Raw genomic sequence first — 9090 nt, forward strand, 5'->3', positions numbered from 1 at the left:
TTCTGTTAGGAGAGGCAGATCTCTGTTCTGTTAGGAGAGGCATATCTCTGTTCTGTTAGGAGGGGCAGATCTCTGTTCTGCTAGGAGGGGCAGATCTCTGTTCTGTTAGGAGGGGCAGATCTCTGTTCTGTTAGGAGAGGCGGATCTCTGTTCTGTTAGGAGGGGCAGATCTCTGTTCTGTTAGGAGAGGCAGATCTCTGTTCTGTTAGGAGGGGCAGATCTCTGTTCTGTTAGGAGAGGCAGATCTCTGTTCTGTTAGGAGAGGCAGATCTCTGTTCTGTTAGGAGGGGCAGATCTCTGTTCTGTTAGGAGAGGCAGATCTCTGTTCTGTTAGGAGAGGCAGATCTCTGTTCTGTTAGGAGAGGCATATCTCTGTTCTGTTAGGAGGGGCAGATCTCTGTTCTGTTAGGAGAGGCAGATCTCTGTTCTGTTAGGAGGGGCAGATCTCTGTTCTGTTAGGAGAGGCAGATCTCTGTTCTGTTAGGAGAGGCAGATCTCTGTTCTGTTAGGAGGGGCAGATCTCTATTCTGTTAGGAGAGGCAGATCTCTGTTCTGTTAGGAGGGGCAGATCTCTATTCTGTTAGGAGAGGCAGATCTCTGTTCTGTTAGGAGGGGCAGATCTCTGGAAAAAAGAAACTATGATTGGACATGGTGACATTTAACCAAACTCATAAAGTCTAGGGAAGAGAGGGTCGAGAGGGAAAAGCAGTGAAAGAAAGGAAATACATGGGAGGATAACTGAGAAAGAGGGAGAGCTTCCCAAACTGTGGTCCATGACTCACTGGTGGTACATATTTTCTGGTACCAACATAGCCTGTTTGTAATCCTCAAATACACTAATGATTTTAAATATGGTCCGTGAGGGAAATGTATGGGAACCTGTTGTCTATACCCATCAGCACCTTCAAACTGCTCTACAGTGAATTTGAACAACGAGACTTTCTTGTCTCACAAATGACTTATTTCGATTTTTGTCCCGTCTTCACCAAGAAGAGAGGGGCCTAAGGGTTCGACACATTCTCTTCACTCAGAAAGGAAGTGTTTCCAAGTGCCAGGGGAATGACTGGAACTCTGCAGACGAGCGTCACGGGGGCGCGACCTTCACATTTACCTCACCCGTGGGCCGTGCGTTAGTACAGGCATCCAGAAGCACACACACACAAACATGACTGATATAAACCTCGAACCCTGGCACACACACAATGCCCATGGTCTCAAAGAGGCTCTTTACACATAGCAGCTTTGTGTGTTATTCACACACACACACATTCCTGTGTGTCTAAGTTGAAATCAACAGCAGAATTGTGGTGAGCTGGGCTTTCTCTATTATTAAAAACAAAGAATATGTAAAGATGTGTGAGTTTTGATGTATGGGAGAGTTCACCGCCATCATTGGGATACGTTGATGATGGATGTATGTCGTGTATAGAATCAACATATTCCTGCTCAACTGGGTGTGAGCATTGCTGGGGTGGGTTTAAGTATGGATTCACTGGCTTTAAAAAACACAGGGCCAATTTTTTGTATAGTAAGTCGTTGCTGATCCACCATAAAGCTTCTTAGTGTGCTAGCCAGGCGATAGCTGTGGCTTTGAAACAAAGCTTCTTAGTGTGCTAGCCAGGCGATAGCTGTGGCTTTGAAACAAAGCTTCTTAGTGTGCTAGCCAGGCGATAGCTGTGGCTTTGAAACAAAGCTTCTTAGTGTGCTAGCCAGGCGATAGCTGTGGCTTTGAAACAAAGCTTCTTAGTGTGCTAGCCAGGCGATAGCTGTGGCTTTGAAACAAAGCTTCTTAGTGGGCTAGCCAGGCGATAGCTGTGGCTTTGAAACAAAGCTTCTTAGTGTGCTAGCCAGGCGATAGCTGTGGCTTTGAAACAAAGCTTCTTAGTGGGCTAGCCAGGCGATAGCTGTGGCTTTGAAACAAAGCTTCTTAGTGTGCTAGCCAGGCGATAGCTGTGGCTTTGAAACAAAGCTTATTAGTGTGCTAGCCAGGCGATAGCTGTGGCTTTGAAACAAAGCTTCTTAGTGTGCTAGCCAGGCGATAGCTGTGGCTTTGAAACAAAGCTTCTTAGTGTGCTAGCCAGGCGATAGCTGTGGCTTTGAAACAAAGCTTCTTAGTATGCTAGCCAGGCGATAGCTGTGGCTTTGAAACAAAGCTTCTTAGTGTGCTAGCCAGGCGATAGCTGTGGCTTTGAAACAAAGCTTCTTAGTGGGCTAGCCAGACGATAGCTGTGGCTTTGAAACAAAGCTTCTTAGTATGCTAGCCAGGCGATAGCTGTGGTTTTGAAACAAAGCTTCTTAGTGTGCTAGCCAGACGATAGATGTGGCTTTGAAACAAAGCTTCTTAGTGGGCTAGCCAGGCGATAGCTGTGGCTTTGAAACAAAGCTTCTTAGTATGCTAGCCAGGCGATAGCTGTGGCTTTGAAACAAAGCTTCTTAGTGTGCTAGCCAGGCGATAGCTGTGGCTTTGAAACAAAGCTTCTTAGTGTGCTAGCCAGGCGATAGCTGTGGCTTTGAAACAAAGCTTCTTAGTGTGCTAGCCAGGCGATAGCTGTGGCTTTGAAACAAAGCTTCTTAGTGTGCTAGCCAGGCGATAGCTGTGGCTTTGAAACAAAAACCAAGCCATAAATCTCCTCCAACATGAATCTGACCGGCAGGAATAGCTAGTTAGGGTAGTCAGCTAAAGTAGATGCCATTCCCCTAAGACTACACTGAGATGAGGTACACTGTTTGCCCATTAGCTGAATTTAGGCCTGCAGTTACTATCAGTGACGAGACAGACATTTCTTCTGAGTGGGTCACAAATAGGACAGAGTTGACAGGACAGAGTTGACAGGACAGAGTTGACAGGACAGAGTTGACAGGACAGAGTTGACAGGACAGAGTTGACAGGACAGAGTTGACAGGACAGAGTTGACAGGACAGAGTTGACAGGACAGAGTTGACAGGACAGAGTTGATAGGACAGAGTTGACAGGACATAGTTGACAGGACAGAGTTGATAGGACAGAGTTGACAGGACAGAGTTGACAGGACAGAGTTGACAGGACAGAGTTAACAGGCTCACATATAGACATAGTTTGGGGATAACCTGAGAGATGGACATCATTAGCCTTCCATATATGTGTCATTCAATTGACTTAGCCAATGGTTTTTCAGAGGCCTTGTGGAGTGCGAGGCTCGTAAGACACGGGCACGCACACACATACAGTACCTTCAGAAAGTATTCACACCCCTTGACTTTTTCCACATTTTGTTCCGTTACAGCCTTATTCTAAAATGGATTCAATATTATTTTCCCTCATCAATCTACACACAAAACTCCATTATGACAAAGTGAAAACCGTTTTTTAGACATTTTAGCCAATTTATAAAAAATAAAAAACAGAAATACCTTATTTACATAAGTATTCAGACCCTTTGCTATGAGACTCAAAATTGAGCTCAGGTGCATCCTTTTCCTATTGATCATCTTTGAGATGTTTCTACAACTTGATTGGAGTCCACTTGTGGTAAATTCAAATGATTGTACATGATTTGGAAAGGCACACACCTGTCTATATAAGGTCCCACAGTTGACAGTGCATGTCAAAAACCAAGCCATGAGGTCAAAGGAATTGTCCGTAGAGCTCTGATACATATTGTGCAGAGGCACAGATCTAGGGAAGGGTACCAAAAAATGTCTGCAGCATTGAAGGTCCCCAAGAACATAGTGGCCTCCATCATTCTTAAATGGAAGTAGTTTGGACACACCGAGACTGAGCAATCGGGGGAGAAGCGCCTTGGTCAGGGAGATGACCAAGAACCCGATGGTCACACTGACAGAGCTCCAGAGTTCCTCTGTGGAGATGGGAGAACCTTCCAGAAAAATCATACCTGCAGCACTCCACCAATCGGGCCTTTTTGGTAGAGTGGCCAGATGGAAGCCACTCCTCAGTAAAGAGCACATGACAGCCCGCTTGGAATTTGCCAAAAGGCACCTAAAGACTCTCAGACCATGAGAAACAAGATTCTCTGGTCTGATGAAACCAAGATCAAACTCTTTGGCCTGAATGCCAAGCGTCACGTCTGGAGGAAACCTGGCACCATCCTTACGGTGAAGCATGGTGGTGGCAGCATCATGCTGTGGGGATGTTTTTCAGCGGCTGGGACAGGGAGAGTAGTCAGGTTCAAGGCAAAGATGAACAGAGCAAAGTACAGAGAGATCCTTGATGAAAACCTGCTCAAGAGCGCTCAGGACCTCAGACTGGGGCAAAGGTTCTCGTTCCAACAGGACAACGACCCTAAGCACACAGCCAACACAACGCAGGAGTGGCTTTGGGAAAAGTCTCTGAATGCCCTTGAGTAGCCCAGCCAGAACCCGGACTTGAACCCAATCGAACATCTCTGGAGAGACCTGAACATTTCTACAGCGACGCTCCACATCCAACCTGACAGAGCTTGAGAGGAATGGAAGAAACTTCCCAAATACAGGTGTGCCAAGCTTGTAGCGTCATACCTAAGAAGAGGCTGTAATTGCTGCCAAAGGTGCTTCAACAAAGTACTAAGTAAAGGGTCTGAATGCTTATGCAAATGTGATTTTTCAGTTTTGCAAACATTTCTAAAAACCTGTTTTTGCTTTGTCATTATGGGGTATTGTGATGTCATTATGGGGTATTGTGATGTCATTGTGGGGTATTGTGATGTCATTATGGGGTATTGTGATGTCATTATTGGGTATTGTGTGTGTAGATTGATGAGGGAAAAACACAATTGAATCAATTTCAGAATAAGTCTGTAATGTAACAAAATATTGAAAAAGTCAAGTGGTTTGAGTACTTTCCGAATACACTCCCCCCCCCCGACACACACTCTCTCCCCTGACACACAAACAGCACCTGCCTTTTCCTCTTTTTCTCCCATGGTGACATGTTCCGCTGTGAAATCATGTGTAAGCACGATGCCACAGTGTGTCTCATTCACACATGACCCGTCGGGAAGCCATTAACGTGCCATTAAAACAGCCCGGCTCATAACACCTGTGGCCTAATGGTTTATTTGAAAGAGACAATGCTTCACAGCTACTGTTATTACCGTATCAAATGTGCTACTCACATCAGCTACTTCATGGAACAATCGCTTTACTGTTTACATAGATTTCCCTTCAAACACATGTAATAATGATCACAGAATAATTGTTGAGTATAGAATGTTGTGCTATTATATTGAGGCAGTTAAGAGCCAGCCTAGCAAAAATACACCTGTTGTAGTTTTTTCATTTATGCACAACTATCTCCTGTGGTCAGATTCTATGTGTACTGTAGACCGAAGGTTAATCACACAGCTGACCAAATTATTCAAGATTTTACTTCTGGGTTAACTGAGATTAATGCACAACCAGTGTCCCCAAATGATTTGCCTCAGAGTCTAGTCACTCAGGTCTATATGTTAATACCCAGGAAACACAAACTAGCTGTATATCGCTACGCTAACTAGTACAACCTACACGGTCCCTGCCTAACTCCTAGACAAGCTAGCATCGCAGCTAGCCTAGCAGGCTAACCACAGGATGGCTGGGTTGGGTTTGGCAGTGTCATTGGGTCACAGTGTCTGTGTCTAATGGTTTGGACCTGTGCCACTGTCTGTCTGTCTGTCTGTCTGTGTCTCTGTCCCTCTGGGTTCACTGTTGTCCTGATAAGAAGTGTGGGAAGATACTACAGCCTACTTAAAGACAAATCCCCTGCTGGGTGGCTACTGATTGTGCTAAGCTAGCTAGCAGCACCGTGGAAGAACCTCCATGGTGTGACTGGATGAAGACAAGACCAACAGTGTTGTGGATCTGGTAAGGAGTTCACCTAATATCCCCTCAGATGATCAAGTGGAACAAAGAACACTGGCTAAAAAAGATATATGGATACGGACACTGAGAAAGAAAGACACACATTAGAGTGTGAGAACATACACTCTCACACACACCACCCAAACATGTTCCTCAGAAAAGTTCCTCTTCCTCTGAGTGTGTGAGAGGAATGTGGTGTAAAAGTCTTCCTTGGGGTGTGCTCTGGGTCTGACCGTATGGGATACACGTTACTCTCATAAATTCCCAACCCACAACCCCACAGCTCACTACACGCATAGAGAAACACACACGAAAGCCCCTCTCTCCTCACACAGACTCTCTCACACACACACAGCACTATTTAAGGGAACCAGCTGACCTGTGCTGCGGGTCTTTCGGGTCTTACTTGATGAGGGGGAGAGGAAACGGGACAACATGGGGTTAGCGGGGGCAAACAGGAACAAACCGGGGCCTGTAAAACCAGGAAGGAAGGCATGCTGCTAGAGAGAGGGGCATGATGGGATGAAAACAGCAGGTCCCGGAGGCTAGTTAAATTCATAAACAAACAATACTAAATCTGCACAGTCAGTCACACATCTAAAACAGGGAGGGAGGGAGGGAGGGAGGGAGGGAGGGAGGGAGGGAGGGAGGGAGGGAGGGAGGGAAAGAGAAACCCACATAGAGAGAGCTCTACAAAGAGAGAGAGAACAGAAATAGATGAAGTGAAAGAATAATGAGAAAAATCTGCAGCCGGCCGAGAAGCACAGTATAAAACTAAGGGTCTGTCTGTAGTTGCCCCCTGCACACTGTCTCTCCCATAAACAGTTCAAATTAGTATTTGGTGACAATAAGCTGATTATCTGTGCCTATTGAGCAACGTTGGGGGCTGGCCAGGTGTGAATCACCCTGACCAGCAACAGCCCCTAGCTGTCATCTCAGCCACACACCACACAGACAACACGTCCCCGTTAGATGATGTCATGGCCTAACTCTGCCAGAGCCAGACAGCCTAAAGGGCGTCTCTCTACGGGACATGACACCCACCTCAGCAGGGACGGGCTTTAATACCGCTGTGCCAACCAGCAGTCTGCATTCCAGAGCCGAGTAGACTGGTGGCTTCATGAAGATGGTTGAATGACAAACACTAGGGCTAGTCTGTCTATCTGTGGGGGGGTCTGTCTGTCTGTCTGTCTGTCTGTCTGTCTGTCAGTCAGTCAGTTAGTCAGTCAGTCAGTTAGTCAGTCAGTTAGTCAGTCCAAGAGGTGTTGTGACAGCCGTATCAGTATGTCTGGTAATGATAACTGTCATGGAGATGTCTGTCAACTTGTCTGTCTGTCAGCCCTTCTGTATTTGGTAGTAATATCATGGAAGTCATATCAGTAACTGAACTAAAGATTACATGTCATGATGTCTGCCTATCTCTCTGTCTGGGAGTTGACGACTGTCTGCAAGGATCACTGGACGATCCAGACTCTGGTATACCCCTAAAATAAAACCTATACGCCATCACTGTAAATGGTATAGAGAGTCAGAGAGAGACTGTGAGAGCTGAGGTAGCAAGGAGTCAGAGAGAGTGAGAGCCGATGTAGGAGGGAGACAGTGAAAGACAGGGGATAGCTGAGGTATGGAGGGACAATCATAGTTGAAGTAGGGGCAGGGACGACGACACTGAGGGACGGAGAGATAGCTGAGTCAGATATGAGGTAGCTGAGGTATGGGGGGACAGTGAGAGATAGGGGATAACTAAGGCAGATATGAGGTAGGTGAGGTATGGGGGGACATTGAGGGACAGAGAGATAGCTGAGTCAGATATGTGGTAGCTGAGGTATCTAGGGGGCTCTGAGGGGCTTAGGGGTGGGCTGTAAACCTGCTGCTATGTCTCATGGTGCTGTCACTGCCAGCTCTAACTACACTAGTCCTTCTGTCACTCCTATGAGGGGTACTAGGCCCCTTATTAAACCATAACAAACTCTCCACTCTATCCAAGGCAGTAACTGTTTCCACACTGCCATAGAAACACTACAGTGACTATACAACATGACGTATTGTGCAAAGCCAGTCAAAGTCCCTCATTCAGCGTCTCAACTCATAACTCACAAGTTAAATTGGTCTTAAAAGAAGTTAGAGCAGGCAGCTTAATAGTTGTGGTGTGCCATAATTGCGGCACATTTATAAAATGTTCCACACGCAAATTACCCACTCAATGATTCAAAGGGTACTGTAAACAACCATGTTGACAAAGAAACAACATAAAGGACATACAAAGAGAGCCTTGCATCTGCTGCAACCGAGAAAACAGTCAAAAATCATGCTCCGACAGACCCGCTCATTCAATCATCGAAAGTCAAAAAATAAGTTTGAGAATTTACTACCAACTTACAGTATACTATAGCCCAAGCTAACATTAAACTCAAAGTTCCATAACTAGAAACAAAAGGTTATGTAAAACATAGGTATTCCCAACCACTACACTACCACAACACGATAAAGAACAATTCAACTGAATTGAAGACAACTTCGTTATAAACCACAAAAGAAACATATGACACCTACCAATTATCTCATTAGCCCTATCAACACCTGAGCCCTCACAGTCAACCCTTCGACCTGACTACAGTACTCACCAGCTGCTGTAATACCGCTCAGCCTATATCCTTCCCTTCATTTTGTCCTCTCTTTCACTCTCTGCTTCCCTTGTTCTCTCGTTCCAACTCCGGTGACAGTTAGCTAACAAAAAGGGCTTTAGTCCTGGCCAGGCTGTTCCACTCACTGCGTCCCCGTGTCCCCCACTCACTCTTGTTCTCTCGCTCCTTCTCTCTCTCTCGTTCTCTCGCTCTCCCTCTCTCTCTGTTGCCACCCAGCTATTCGAGACATGCCCGGGGCCGTGCCACAGCCAAATATGGGAGGAGGACCATAAACAAGGCCCACACCACAGCCTGCTGCTGTCACAGGCCACAGTGAACACACAGCGACACACACACACACACACACACACACACACACACACACACACACACACACACACACACACACACACACACACACACACACACACACACACACACACACACACACACACACACACACAGAGATTTACTATCACTCTGTTCTTTTTCAAAAACCAAATATGATGATTTTCATGGTTACTTTCATGTGTGTAAATATTGTGAACTGAAGGAGGCGTAATTCACAGAGTTTGCATGGCCTGGGGACTTGTGTTAGCTTCCAGAGCTTTGGCTCAACAGGCTAACGCGGTCTTGAGACATGGTAATAGTC

This window comes from Salvelinus fontinalis, chromosome 7 (genome assembly GCF_029448725.1).
Source record: "Salvelinus fontinalis isolate EN_2023a chromosome 7, ASM2944872v1, whole genome shotgun sequence".
In the NCBI taxonomy this organism is placed as follows: Eukaryota; Metazoa; Chordata; class Actinopteri; order Salmoniformes; family Salmonidae; genus Salvelinus; species Salvelinus fontinalis.